Source organism: Phascolarctos cinereus, unplaced genomic scaffold (assembly GCF_003287225.1).
Source record: "Phascolarctos cinereus isolate Bilbo 61053 unplaced genomic scaffold, phaCin_HiC Scaffold_5;HRSCAF=322, whole genome shotgun sequence".
Lineage (NCBI taxonomy): Eukaryota > Metazoa > Chordata > Mammalia > Diprotodontia > Phascolarctidae > Phascolarctos > Phascolarctos cinereus.
Window position 1 is genome coordinate 413329751 of NW_027555958.1, and position 15033 is coordinate 413344783.

Here is a 15033-nt window from a genome sequence, read left to right on the forward strand (position 1 = left end):
TCATCCTCATTCCACCCTCTAGGGCCAAGCAGAACAATCCCATCCGTCTGAGACATGATATCCCTTCCAATACTTGATGACAGTTATCATGTCATCTCCAGGCTACACAATCTCAGTTTCTTGAGCTATATTTCATTTCCCCTTCCTTGTTTACTCTAGTCCAGCACACATGTGCACTTTTGTACAATTTAAATGACTACAGTGCAAGAGGATTTCTGAAAAAAGTAAAACCACACCCACTTATCCTAAGTCACAATTGTATTTTGTTCTAATACTTTAACTCAGGAGACCAGACAAGATGGCAGAATAGAAGAAAGCAGTACCACTCATCACACACACACACACCCTACTACCACCACCACCATCACCACTACAACAAAGATCTAAGAAGAACATCAAACTAAGTAGTGGTTGGGAAATCTAAGGAGAAATCAGCAGGTCATTTTTCGAGAACAAAATATCAAATTCAAACCATAGTCAAGTGACCAAGGCAGCAGCTGTGGAACAAAGGTGGGCTAGGGGCTAGGATTGCAGACTCAGCCTTCAGGGCTAAACAGAGTTAGACCAGCAGTGAGGGTCTCCTAGAGTGGGTCAAACACTCAGTCCCAGGACTGGAATAGAGTTGTTGCCAACAATATGGGGTTTCCCAGAGGGGCTTTGAGAGGGGCAAGATCATAGACTGAACTTCCAGGTCTCTGAACAGGCCTAGGTCAGAAGCACAGGGGTCACCTGGAGAGGATCCATATTCATCCCAGAGAAGCTGGTTCAGAACAGAATTAGTTCAGCAGCCTTATCTATCCCCGCTATCCTCGAAGTTGATGGCAACTCAGCCCCTAGCCCTGAACAAACATAGGCCAGCAGCATGATCATTCTGAATTTGTGAAGCCTTTCTGGTAGCTGACAGGGTCTGGAGCCAACTACTATCTACTGGTGTGCCACCCACAATCAAGTCTACAACTGTGTTGTTTAGATCCAGACTGGGGTCTGGATCCTGAAGAGACCAGGAGGTAGCAATATACTGTTGTCGTTATTCAGTTGTTTCAGTTGTGTCTGATTCTAAGTGACCCTATCTGGGGTTTTCTCAACAAAAATACTGGAGAGGTTTGTCATTTCTTTTTACAGTTCATTTTACAGATGAGGAAACTGAGGCAAACAGAGTTAAGTGACTTGTCCAGGGTCACGCAGCTAGTGTTTGAGGCCAAATTTGAACTTAGGTCTTCCTAACTACAGGCCAGTGCTCTATCCGTTGGTCTACCTAGCTGCCCCATAGCGATAAGTACATACCCTTAATCAGACTGCATAGGGCCCATTGAAAGTTTGCTTTTCCTTGACTCAAAATACTCCTGTGAGCCTTGAAGAACCTGGCACTCAATACCTGATATCTGGGCAAGACCCAGATAAGACAGGCCAGAACCATATGAGGTCACTACAAACTTGCCAAAAATGTGCAGAACCTAGCCTAATGCCAAGTCTCAATCTAGAGAGGAAACCTAAAAGAAGGAGTAAAGAAAATAAGTAATGATCTGTTATGATGCCAGGATGCCCAAGAATAAACATAGTAGATTGTAACTCTAGAAATCATAGTCTCATAAGGAAGGATTGTTATCATGAGGATAATCTCATAAGGAAAACCTTTAAGAAAAGTATAGCTTGCCCACAAGATCAATTAGGATTTCTACAAGAAATAAATCAAGAATTTTTTTAGAGTTAATATTATATAAATGAAACGAGACAGGAGAAAGGACAAGAAGATAGGAGAGAAAGAGACAGAGAGAGAAATGAGAGAGACAGAAACAGAGAAAGAGAAGAAAGGAGACAGAGAGAGACAGACAGAGAGGAATAAGAAGATGAAGAGAGAGAGGAAAAAGGAGAGAGAGAGAGAGACAGAGAGAGAGAGAGAGAGAAGAGAAAGAGAGAAGAGAGAGAGAGAGAAGAGAAGAGAGAAGGACAGAGAAACAGAGAAGAGACAGAGAGAGTTAGAGAGAGAGGAGAAAGGAGAAGGAGAAAGAGACAGAGAGAGACAGAGAAACAGGAAGAGACAGACGATAAAGGAGACAGAGATAGATTTAGAGAAAGAAAGAGAGGGAGGGGAGGAAGGGGGAGACAGAGAGAGAGAGAGAGAAGAGAGAGAGAGAGAGAGAGAGAGAGAGAGAGAAGTATTGGAGAAGAAATGAGAACTTTAGAGGAAAGATTGGAAAAAAAGAATTACAGTTTAGCATAAGAGGTACAAAACCTTACCCAAGTAACAGATTATTTGAAAATTAGAGTGGACCAAGCAGAAGTTAGTGAGACAATGAGCTATATTAAAACTAGGCCAATACCTAAACTCTCGGGTATAATGACCAAAGCCCATTACTGCCCCATTATAGGTTACATACAGTTCATGTTAAAAAAGCTCTGAAAAGTCCCTTCCCTGTCTTCTTTCCTCTGCTTTCCTCCTCCTCATCCCTCTGTCTATTGAATCAATTTCAACATTTGACTAAGTCCACCTCCACAACATCTCACCCCCTCACCACTGGAGCTCAGGCCTTCTTCACTTCTCACTTGGACTCTCACATCACTCTCTTAATTGGTTCTCCTGCCTCAGTTTCTCCCCACCCCCAATCCATTCTCCATGAAGCTTATATTCCTAAAACACTGATATTCCCAAAATACAGGCTGCTCCCCATGTCAATACCCTGCTCAAAAAACTTCCCTGGCTTGCTACTGGTTCTAGGACAAAAACACAAACTCTTTCGTTTGGCACCTACAGCCCTTCACAATTTGACTCCAGCTTACCTTTCCAAATAGATTTCACATTACTCCCCCTCACACATACTGTGTTTCAGACACACTGGCCTAATTGATGTTCCATAGAACTTTCCATCTACTGCCTCTGTCCCCATGGGGTTGGAATGCTCTCCATGCTCCTTTCAACACTCAGCACAAGAGCCATCTCGGAAAGGGCTTTCCGTTGACACCCAGTTATTAGCACTCTCACTAAAAATTACTTTCTATTTTGTTCTGTCTATGTTTTGTATTCATTTGTCTATGTCCTTGCAGCAGGATAGAAGCCTCTTCAGGATCAAGACTTGTTTTCTTAGTATCTCTAAGCACCTTTCAGAGCGCTTGACGTGTAGTAGAGGCATAATAAATGCTTACTCTCCAAGTCTGGCCTTTGACATAGACTTATGGAATATTTGAGCTGGAAGAGATTTTAGAAATTATCTAGCCTAGTGGATAGAGTGCCCAGTCTGGAGTCAAGATTTATCTTCCTGAGTTCAAATCTGGCCTCAGACACTCACTAGCTGTGTGACCCTGAGCAAATCATTAAACCCTATTTGCCTCAGTTTCCTCATCTATAAAAATAAATTGGGGATGGAAATGGCAAGCCAATCCAGTATCTTTGCCAGGTAAACCCCAAATGGGGTCATGAAGAGTCAGATACAACTAACAATGACCGAACAACAAAAGTCCAACTCCCTCATTTTACAGGGAGAGAAACTGTCTTAGAGAAAGGAAAGGATTTGCTTAAGGTCACCCAGGAGCAGAGCAGGGTCATTAGAAAGAGCAAGAGTCTCAAATCAGAGGACCTAAGCTGAAATCCCACCTCCAATGCTACCTCTGTAGCCTCAAAGGTATCATCTAACCTTTACAGCCTCAGTTTCTTCATCTGTAAAATAAATGGGCTGAACTAAGCTGCCTCTGAGGCCCCTTCCAGCTCTCAATACATGATTCTAGAACCCTGGCTCACTGACCTCCAATTCAATAATGTTCTTTCTACTAGATTGCACCACCACCTTTCACAAAGCTAGCCTGGCTGTGACTGATTCAGTACTTAGGTCCTATTCACTCCATTTAAGCATACCGAATATGTTCTATTTCTCCCCTCAGTATTCTATTGCTCCTGCTATTCAATTAATTTACAGAGTTATTCAGGGGGAAAAATGAATTAAATAATTACCACTTGATGGCTGCAGATGGAGAGGACATGGCCTGCCCATTGTTCTGGAAAGACTCATGAGATAACACTCTGTAAGAGCTAAAAGCAATTTAAAAAAAAAAAGCAGATTCCTATTATATCCTGAAACTGACATCGCTTTTCCATACTTGGCCAATCTGGCTAGGTGGTGAGATACCCGTGTCGCGCTTTCTTTCATATCTTCAGGGATTGATTTATACCACTTGTTCTCATTCCTGCAGTGTTTTTGTTTTGTTTTGTCTTGGTTTTTTTTTAAACCTGTGGCAGAGAGCCTGGCAAGACTTCAGACATGTCGGAGAGCCTGCCAAGGCAGAGCGAACACAATGGTCACTGCCCACTTCTCCTGATTCATAGGGAGACAGATGACAGCATCAAAAGAAACCTGGGAAGTATTCTTGAGAGCTTTGAAGTCCTAGGTAGGAAACTAAAGGAAGTGGGGACAAGGGAAGTGTTTTCAACTTTTCTGGCAGTTGAAGGTTGAAACTTTGGGGAAAAAAGTAGGATAATTGAGTGCTAGCTATGTAGATAGTTGTGTGTGTGTGTGTGTGTGTGTGTGTGTGTGTCTGTATGTTTGTCTGCGTGTGTATACTTAAGAACTGCTTTTTATGGGCCATGGCTTCAGACATTAGAATGATGGTTTTCTGAAAAGGCTGAACTTCATCCCATAAAAACTGAGTATAATAGAGTAGGCAGCTAGGTGGTGCAGTGGAGAGAGCAGTGTCAGGAAGACTCATCTTCCTGAGTTCAAATCTGGCCTCAAACACTCACTAGCTGTGTGACCCTGGGCAAGTCACTTAACCTTCTTTGCTTCCATTTCCTCACCTGTAAATGGCAATTTACAGGAAATGGTGAACCACTCCATTATCTTTGTCAAGAAAACCCCAAATGGAAAGTATTATATATAGTGGATTATATTGTTTATTTTACGTATTTGTTAACATATACTTATGGATCTTTTGTATGTTAAGTATTTCTTTTGTAGTGGGGAAAAATAGCTGTCCTATACCTGATAAATGTTTTGTATGTTGAATATCTTTACTAGAAGAAATGTTGTTAATCACTTTTAGGGTAGACACTAGAGTGAGCTTTACCTAAGGTTTATTGTAGAAATTTTCCTTAGGTCTTCAGGGTGGGTATATAACAAGCAAGAGAAAATGTGAATCTGGGGCAGTTAGGTGGCACAGCAGATAGAGCACCAGCCCTGGAGTCAGGAGGACCCGAGTTCAAATGCAGCCTCAGACACTTGATACTTACTAGATGTGTGATCCTGGGCAAGTCACTTAACCCAGATTGCTTTGTCAAAAAGAAGACAAATGTGAATCCCTGGAGCTAGGGTATATGCTCAGCTCCAATGCCTGTTAGAGAAGCATGGGAAGAATTATATGAATACATGTGGAGTGATATAATAAGAACCAAGAAAACAATATACGCAATGACCACAACAATGTAAATGGAAAGAACGAGAAAAGAAACAACTGCATAATTATGACCAAGTTTAACTCCAGTGAAGAGAGGAGAACATGCATTTCCCTTCTTTGCAAAGGTGGCAAACTATGAGTATGAAACACTGCTTTGCCTGTCACATAATGGGCACTATACGAGTGCTTATTCCTTTCCCTTCCCCCTTTTGGCTGATGTTAGTCTCCTTAAGCAAACTTTTTTTCTCTTTTTATCCTTTGTTACAAAGGGATGGCTTTCTGAGAAAGGATCTGGCTACTTTTCTATTTTGCATGTTTCCTGAGCACAGGTGAGGAGAGGAATATATTCAGAAATGAAATTAGTACACAAAAAAAGTTATAAGAAAATATTTAAATTAACAGAATCCTATCAGTACTTTTCATAGTAACAAAAAACAAACAAACAAAAAGAAACAAAATGGGTGATTGTCAATTGAGAAATGACTGAATAATTGTGGTATATTAATATCATTATACTTTTAAGGAGTGAATATAAGAAATTCAGAAAAAAATGGGGACTTACTTGAATTGATGTAAAGCAAAGCAAGCAGAGTACACAGTAGCTATAATAATAAAAATGAATATGACACTAAAAGGCAGCCAAATTCAGATTAATTGCAATATTGACCAGCATTGTCCCCTGGAAACCAGGTGATGAAATACTTGTGCCTTTTTTAAAATATAGAGATAAGAGGCTTTGTGAACATGGTGTTACATATTTTGTCAGATACAATCTTTTTGTCTGTCATTTTTACCTAGCCATTTTTCTTTATTACTAAGAAGTAAAGTTGACGAAAGAAACCTGCCCCTCCAAGCTGTCTCCCTGCAGCATTTTGTTCTGTGAAATTATTTTTATATTTACCTTGTTTGTGGTTTGGATCCACTTATCTGTGTTCATTCCCTAACCTACCCAAAAAGAGAATGTAAGTTTTGTGGGTGAGGGGTTTTTATGCTGTGGCAGCTTTTTGCCTGTATTTCTATTCCCAGGGCTTAGTACAGTGCCTGGTAAAGTAAACCCTTAATAACAAAACAAAAAAAAAAAAGAAAAACCCAAATGAAGTCATGAAGAATTGGAAAGGACTGAACAACAACAATAGACTTTCTAGACTAGAAAACCTTTCTGAGTACGGGGCCAAGCCTTTCTGTCGACTAGTTTTTCATGATTTTCTTGCATCACTCTTATTTCTCTTCCCAGTTTTTCCTCTACTTCTCTTACTTGCTTCTCAAAATCCTTTTTGAGTTCTTCCATGGCCTGGAACTGACTCACATTTTTCTTGGAGGCTTTGGATGTAGGAGCTTTGACTTTGTTGTTTTCTTCTGGTTGTATATTTTGATCTTCTTTGTGACCAAACAAAGATTCTGTGGTCTTACTTTGTTTTGTGAAGTTTGCTCATGTTTGCAGCCAATTTCTTGACTTTTAAACTCTTTGTTAAGGTAGGGGTCTGCTTCCAGTGTGGAGAATGTACTGTCCCAAGCTTCGGGGGTTTTGCGCAGCTCTTTTCAGAGATACTTCTAGGGACCTGTAAGTTTTCAGTTCTTCCAAGGTGATATGATCAAAGGCTATATGTTTACTCCTTTCCTGGCCTGTTCTCTGGTCTATGAGTGACCACAAGTACTCTTTTCTGCCTTGGAACTGTGAGAAAGATTCTTTCTCCACTGCCACCACAAGCTCCACCCTGTCAGCGTTCCTCCTCTCCCCAGGACCGCCACCTAGAACTGTGACCCAGATCCAAGCATGGGCAAAGCAAGAGAATCCTTCCTCAGCACCAGCAAAGAGATCCCTGCAATCCCCCTCTGACCATACACTCCATTCCCTCTCTCTCTGTGGGCCAAGAGCTCTGGAAGCAGCTGCCACCCTGGGGCTGGGACCAAGCTCCTCTCTCACCTTGGTCAGACAGAACTTTCCCACTGATCTTCTAAGTTGTCTTTGGTGCTTATGGGTTGAGAAGTCTGGAAACTACCACAGCTTCCTGTGATTTAATCCCCTGAGGCCTGCTTCAGGTTCACTGAGGCCTGGTCTTTGTTTGCATAGCCCATGCTGAACTGAGCTCCTCTCCCAGCCTGGTGCAATAGATCTTTCCAATCAATCATCCAGGTTGTCTTGGGCTGGAAATTTGCTTCACTCTATCTTTTTGTGGGTTCTGCTGCTCTAGAATTTGCTTAGAGCCATTTTTTACAGGTATTTGGAGGGGCTTGGGAGAGAGCTCAGACAAGTCACTGCTTTTACTCCACCATCTGGGCTCCTAGCCTTTCTCACTATAGGTTAATGCTCTAGATAACCTTCCATCCCCTGCCTAAAACTCCTTTCCTTTCTGGAATCTCCTATGCTTAGAACGTGAACCATCCATGCCCCATGCATGGACTTGCATAGGACCTGGGATTTCATTGACACAGGAAACACCCTCTAAACCAACACAAGTTGGCACATTCTCTTCAACTCAGACTCTTAGAGTCATCTAGCAAATTAAGAGTTTAAGTGATTAGCCAGTATGCATCAGAAGCAGAATGGGGAACCAGATCTTCCTTTCTCCAAGATGAGGTCTCTAAGCACTCTGCCACACTTACTTGCTAATCCAATATTATTGTCACCTGGTTTCCAGATGAAGAAACTAAGGCTTTGTAAGATGGGCTTATAATTGCACAATTATTAAGTATCTGGGATAGAAATCAGCTTTAGGTCTCTTGACCTTTCATCCATGCTATATTCACTGTGCAACACTTACTCTTCAGGCAAAACAGAGTTGGTAGAAGGAGAGGGGAAATATGTATTATCAGAAAGATACCCAACATTCTAAGATACGCTCCTGACACGCGCATGCTGGCTTTGCATAACACAGCCATTGGTGGGCCTTGAGAAAGGTTCTCTTCTATCTCCAGGACTCTCAGATGTGCACAGATGTGACAGATGTATGCTAAGAAGTAATATATATAATAATTATTCCCATAGACTTCCTAAAGGAAGAAAGGCTTTTATGGTTGCCATTATTGGAGTGCTAAGGTTGACAGCTTCCTTGGAAATGGGAGTCAGTCTTACTTTTTGTGGAAGTCTGTGCTGTCTGACTTCTGGTAAACTAGAAATATGTTTTGAAACTCATGAAGTAGTAGATTTACCTGAAGGAGAGGGCCTCAAGAAGAGGTTGCATGTCTACTTGATAAGAATGTTGTAGAATGGGGCAGCTAGGTGGCGTAGTGGATAGAGCACTGGCTCTGGATTCAGGAGGACCTGAGTTCAAATCTGGCCTCAGACACATAGCACTTGCTAGCTGTGTGACCCTGGGCAAGTCACTTAACCCCATTGCCTAGCAAAAAAAAAAAATGTTGTAGAGGGGATCTCCTCCCAGGAGCAGGATGGACTAGATGGACTCTGAGTCCCTTTCAGCTGTAGGATTCTACATTCTAGGTTCTCTGTCTCCCATAGTCTGACTCTGAGACAAAGCTGCCTCTTTCCTGCCTTCAAGATCAGCTCTCTACTTACCATGCTGCACTGATTCTCTGGTAAAATATCACTGTCCCCTTTTTACAGGCAAAGAAACTGAGGCCCTGAGAGGTTGAGTGATTTGCTCATGATCACATAGCTAGTAAGTGTCTAGGTGGAATTCTTCTGTGAGTGGAGCATCCTGCAGTTTTTCAAAGGTTCACTGATATTTCAGGGCATGTTCAACAGGAGAAGGGTCAATCGTGACATAGTCACTTCTTTCTGAGACACTAAGTTGGCCTGGGTTATCCTCTAGCACCCACTGAAAAGCAGTATGAGATAGTAAAAAGGACACTGGGCATGGGGGCAAGTGAGGTCTGGATTTACATACTGCCTCTAATACCAGCTAAGTCACCCTGGATAGGTCTTTTAACCTTTTGGATGCAAAGGTTCCTTCCTGATCTGCAAGATGAGAATAAAAAAAACTGCAGCACAACCTCATAGGAGTCCCAGCTAGCATTTATATTGTACTACAAGGTTGTGAGGCAGTTTACAAGCACAATCTAATCCTCCCAATAACTGTGAGAAGAGAGGAGAACCACTTTCAACCACTTTGTTGTTGTTGTTCAGTTGTTTTCAGTCATGTAGGACTCTTGGTGACCCATTTGGGGTTTTCTTGGCAGAGATACTACAGTGGTTTGCCATTTCCTTCTCCAGCTCATTTTATAGATGAGGAAACTGAGGCAAACAGGGTGAAGCGAATTACCTAGGGTCACACAGCTAGTAAGTGTCTGAGGCTGGATTTGAACTCAGGTTTTCATGACTCCAGACTGGGCACTCTATCCACTGTGCCACCTAGCTGCCCTTTCCCCCACTTTAAAGATGAGAAAATTGAAGCAGAGAGGGCTTGCGTGACTTTCTCAGGACCTTAAAGCTATATTTGTCTGAGGCAATATTTGAACTCAGGTCTTTCTGCCTCCAAATCGTTGAGTCCCCTACCCACAGCACCATCTAGTTCCTTGAATTTCAAAGTTGTAAGGGACTGAGTCAGCCATGTAGTGGAAGCCTTATTTAAAAGGAACTCCTACCCAAAGAGTAGTCATTCAGCCTCTATTCAACCGAGTGGAAACCCACTACCTCCTGAGTTACCTGTTCCATTTTTTTTTGTGAGGCAATTGAAGTTAAATGACTTGCCCAGGGTCACACAGCTAGTAAGTGTCAAGAGTCTAGTCCGAGACCAAATTTGAACTCAGGTTCTCCTGACTCCATGGCTGGTGCTCTATCTACTGCACCACCAAACTGCCCTTAACCTATTCCACAATTACCATGACAAACTTTCCCCTGACATCAACTTGAAATTGACATCTTTGCAATTTCTAACCTGACTCCTGGTTTTACCCTCTAGGGTAAAAGGGAACAAATCTATTCCCTCTTCCCCATGATAGCCCTTCAAACACTTGAAGCCAGTCATCATGTGTCCCCTGAGTCTTCCCTTCTCAAGCTAAATACTCCCAACTCCTTTATCTGATGTCTCCAGGCTTGAATGAGAAATTGCATGAGAAGCATTTTGCAAACCTTGAAGCCTTATGTATTTAAGTGGCAACTATTATTAATGTCTACAGATAAGCTATTTGCCAAGTTAAAGTACTCATTTGAGAAAGAGGAGCTGGAGTTTCTGGGGCATGTAATAAGTCAGTCTATAAGTATCCACATAAGATGAAGCTTACTGAAGTGGGGGACCCCTGCCTGGTGAAAGAACTATTTCTCAGTTTTATGGGATACTACCACACTTCAAGGATTCAAAGGATTTCTTGAATGGAATGCCACATTCTTGAAAGAATCAAAGTCAAGGATCACCAAAGGCACAATGGAAAGGCCCGTGGTGGGTAGGTGCTGGCCACAACACATTATAACCAAGAAACTGCTCAGGAGAAGCAGACAAATGTGAAATACGTGATCAGAAAGGGAAAAAGAGATGGACTTGTCATGCAGCAAAGTCAGTCAATTCAATAAACATTTATTCAGTGTCTACTATAGGCCAAGCATTGGGGAAACAAACATGAAAAAGAAAGACAGTCCTTGCCCTCAAGGTGCTTACAATCTAATGGGGGAAGACAGTACATGAAAGGATATGATGGAGAAATCCAAAGGAGTATGGCTGGCTTCTTGGGGAGAGCCTTGGAGCCCTTCTTGAAAGGAAGTTTGGGGAGGAGCTCCCCATTCCACCCTCTAATCAAAAGATAGTGATGAGGCATGAATACTAAAGGTGAGGTGATCTTTGCTGAATGATGAAGTTCCTGGCCACATGATGAAATAAAAGTATGTCTGGGTGGGAAATGAAGAGAGTGAAAGATAAGAGGTGGATAGCCCAAGTACACCACTGGAATCTATGCAATGTCAAGAGGCCTAGAGGAAGGCTCCTTGGTTGGTTGGATGGACCCATTCCGGAGGACTGATGTGGATAAAAGTAGCGCAAGATAGGCAGGCATAAATGCTGTGATTTACCTCCCTGGAGGAAGTACCAGCCTTGATGAGATCACAAATCCATTACTTAACATATGTGCCCCAAGGATTTCTGTTCTAACCAAAGTTTTCACCAACCTGATGGAATGTGCTAAGATTTTTCGTAACACTAGAGTTATTCCATGATCTTAAGAACCAAGTGACCTAAGTTTTCAACTTGTTAATTTTATATTAACAATTCATATCCAATCAGCTGCCAAATCTTGTCATGTCTACCTTCAGGTCATTTCTATATATTCCCTTCTCTCCTAGTATGATTCCTATCCTAGATTATACTTCACCGCCTCTCACTTGGACCATTGCAATAGTCTCCTGCCTCCTTGACTCAAATGGCTTCCCATTCCAATTTATGCTCTCCATAGCTAACAAGGTGATTTTCCTAAAGTTCAAGTCTGATAGCGTCACACCCTTTTTCAACAAACTCCAGTGGCTTCCTATGATTTCTTGAATCAAATGTCGTCTCTTCTCTTTGGAATTTAAACTCTTCACAATCTGACTCCTTCCAGACTTTCCGATCTTCTTACACATTTCTCCCTTTCATGCATTCTAAGGAAGGAAAAATAAGCATTTATATGGCACCTACTACGTGCCAGGCACTGTACTGTACAGGCACTTTTTACAAATATTCTCATTTGAAACTCACCATCACCTTGAGAGGTAGGTGCTATTATTGTCATCCCCATTTTACAGTTGAAGAAACTGAGGAAAACAGAGGCTAAGTGACTTGCCCAGAGTCTCGCAGCTAGTAAATATCTGAGACTGTACTTAAACTCAGGTATCCAAGCCTGATGCTCTATCCACTGCACCACTGGCTGCTTCTGGCCCAACCATTCTGACCCACTTGACATTCATCACACTGTCTCCTATCTCCATCTCTTTTCACTGTCTATCCCCACCACCACCATCATGGGATCTAATCCTTCCTCATCTCTACCTCTTAAAATTCCTGGATTCCTTCAAAACAGCGCAAGCATAACCTCCTGCAGAAGGCTTTTCCCAGACTCCTCAGCTAACGATGCCTTCTCTTCTATAACTACCTTCCACCTATTCTGTATGTATTTTGCTTATACCTTATATTATATTTGTTGTCTCCTCCATTAGAACATAAGTTCTTTGAGAAAAGGGACATGTTTTGTCCTTTCTTTGTTTTCCCAGTACTTAGTGACTGGCATATATTAAATCCTAAATAAATGCTTTTTGACTGATTGGTTGATATCATCTGGGACATGTATCCAAGATATGATGAAGGACCTCCCAAAATAGGTCCAGCCTGATGATTACTGCTCACTTTCGGTGATACAGATAAGCACAAACGACAGTGTCATAAACATGGCATTGTGGAAAGAATAGTGGGTCTTGGGGCCAGGAGAGCCCTACTTTCAAATCTCAAGCCCTACGCTAGAGGGCAGTTTGATTTAATTCATTCGCTAATGCTCTTTCCAGGTCTAAATCCTGTGATCTTTGTGGTTTATGGGGACAATGAAGTCAAGAATTCTGAAAACCCACCAGCAGACCCTCAGTAATGCCCTCCAAAGCCCATTGTCTGCAGTGTGTCTCTCCTGGTTAGGGGAGAAGGGCTTATGCCCCAGAAGCAAGGAAAGAGACTTTGAGGAGACAGAGCCCACCCAGCATTCCAGCTCCCCCAGAAAAGTCTACAGCCCCAGATACTCAGCAGTAAAAGACTCACCAAGGACCTGGATAAAAGCTTCACATTAATCTGGTCATTGAAGTTAGACTAGCCTTTCATTTCACTCAAGGCTTTACCCAGTGCTTTTGTACAGTCAAACCACTTTAGCATTCATCAATTAATTACAATCATTTACTGTCATTAGTTAGCTAATTAGATTTGAAGCCAAGCCTCCGGAGGAGAAAGACCAATTTTGAAATCTCACTCCAGGCAGCCTTCCGCCAGCCCAGTGTCTTCCCTTCTTGGCCTTCCATAAAGAAGAGCAGACTCAGAGCTGGCGCCCTGCCATGTGCTGATCCTGCCGGTGACTTTTCTTCATTATGCAGTCCAGGCCGAACGCTTCTCCTCTCCTGGGTTGCTACAATAAACAGTAAAGAGATTCTCTTTCCAGGAGGCTTGTGTATCAAAACTATGAAATTCATATTCTCTGTCAAGAACCTTCAGCCCATTCATACTAGTAATACTCTCCAATCTCCTGCTCTATCTCTTTGCTACTGGAGGCTACATCAACATCCCCTGGGAAGGAAGGAAAGTATAGGCATAGTGATCACCAAAGCAGCCCTTACAATAAGTATTTATACAGCACAAGGTCTGGGGAAGCTCTCTTCTCCCTTGGCATATATAGAAAGTCTATTTAAGGTTCGTTAGGCTAGAAAGGTGACATTGCTTTGCAATATTTTTCTTGAACAACTGGAGTATTAGAAAAAGGCCACTAGAGTTCCCAAATAAAACTATTCATTCCCTCTTTAACTTACATTTATTTGCCTGTGAACATTTTGTTCCGTAGATAGTAGAATGGAAGTTCCCTGAGGTCAGCAGTGTCTCACTTTCACATTTATGTCCTTAGAGCCTAGCACAATGCCTGAAACATAACAAGTTGACTGATTCAGGCTTATAATTTCTGGAAGAGACACCTGAATACTCCCTAACACAACCAAGGGGAAAGCAGACAGCAAGGGATCTTGACACTACCTTCTTCATACAGGTTGCCTGGGTAGTGACACACCCTCTCTCTTCTCCCCTGGGTGACCCCCACCTCTTCTTCGAAGTTACCAAAAATACTGAAACAAACTAAACAACAGATGTTTATTAAGCAGATTACTAAATTCAAGGCATTGCAGATGTAAAAATAATAAATGTCATAATCTGTGTTCTCGGGGAGCTTGTATTTTGTAGAGGAAGTGGAAAGGGGAACAGCATGTACACAATGAGTACACTATAAGGCAAGGTTAGTTAGATTAGGGTGTTATTGGGACACAAGATGGAACAGACTATTTTGAGGAAGAAGAGAATAGTAACAGTTAATATTTGTGCTTTGTTATATATTATCTCACCTAATCCTCATGACAACCCTATGAAAGGTGCTATTATTTAATCCTCATTTTACAAGTGAGGAAACTGAGGCTGAGAGGATAAGCACTGACTTCCCTGGGGTCCCACAGTGAGCCTCTGAGGTAGGATTTGAAGTTAGACCTTCCGACTTCTCAGTTCAGCAGACAGAAACTCACAAGAGAGCCATAGTTGGTTCTCTTTAATGCCCTAGTTCCTCCTGGACTTTGCCATCTCAATCCCAGATTCCCAGCTCTGCCCTGGGAGAAGGGGGAAAAGGAAATCATTTTCTTAAACAGTTGGTACCACCTCTACCCACATACAGGAATCTCACTATGACAATGTGCTTGGGATTCATGCAGTGAGCTCCAAGGCTGTAGGATCATAGATTTAGAGTTAGAAGGGCCATTAGAGGTCAACAAATCCAACCCCCCTTTGTTTTTAACAGATTGGGAAACTAAAGCACAGAGAGATTCAGTGACTTACCCAGGGTCACACAACTAGTAAATGCTTGAGGTAGGAACTAAATCCAAGCCTTCCTGACTTTCAGCTGCCCTTTCCTTTCATCTCTTCTACCATTTTGTTTTTTGTCTTGAAAAGCAACATTCCACTCTCCAGATCACGAAGTGTTACTTGAGGAAGGGGAAGGGGCATTCAATAA

At 42.1% G+C, this 15033-nt stretch overlaps 2 long non-coding RNA genes across 5 annotated transcripts in view; both read right to left on the bottom strand.

Moving 5' to 3' along the window:
• Positions 1-15033, bottom strand: part of LOC110196972 (uncharacterized) — a 154104-nt gene that overhangs the window by 59747 nt on the left and 79324 nt on the right. The gene's annotated exons all lie outside the window — the stretch shown is intronic.
• Positions 10830-14109, bottom strand: LOC110196973 (uncharacterized). Its single transcript, XR_013487361.1, has 2 exons — positions 13799-14109; positions 10830-13401 (listed from the first exon to the last, which is right to left on the bottom strand). It is a non-coding gene; the product is annotated as an uncharacterized LOC110196973 (long non-coding RNA).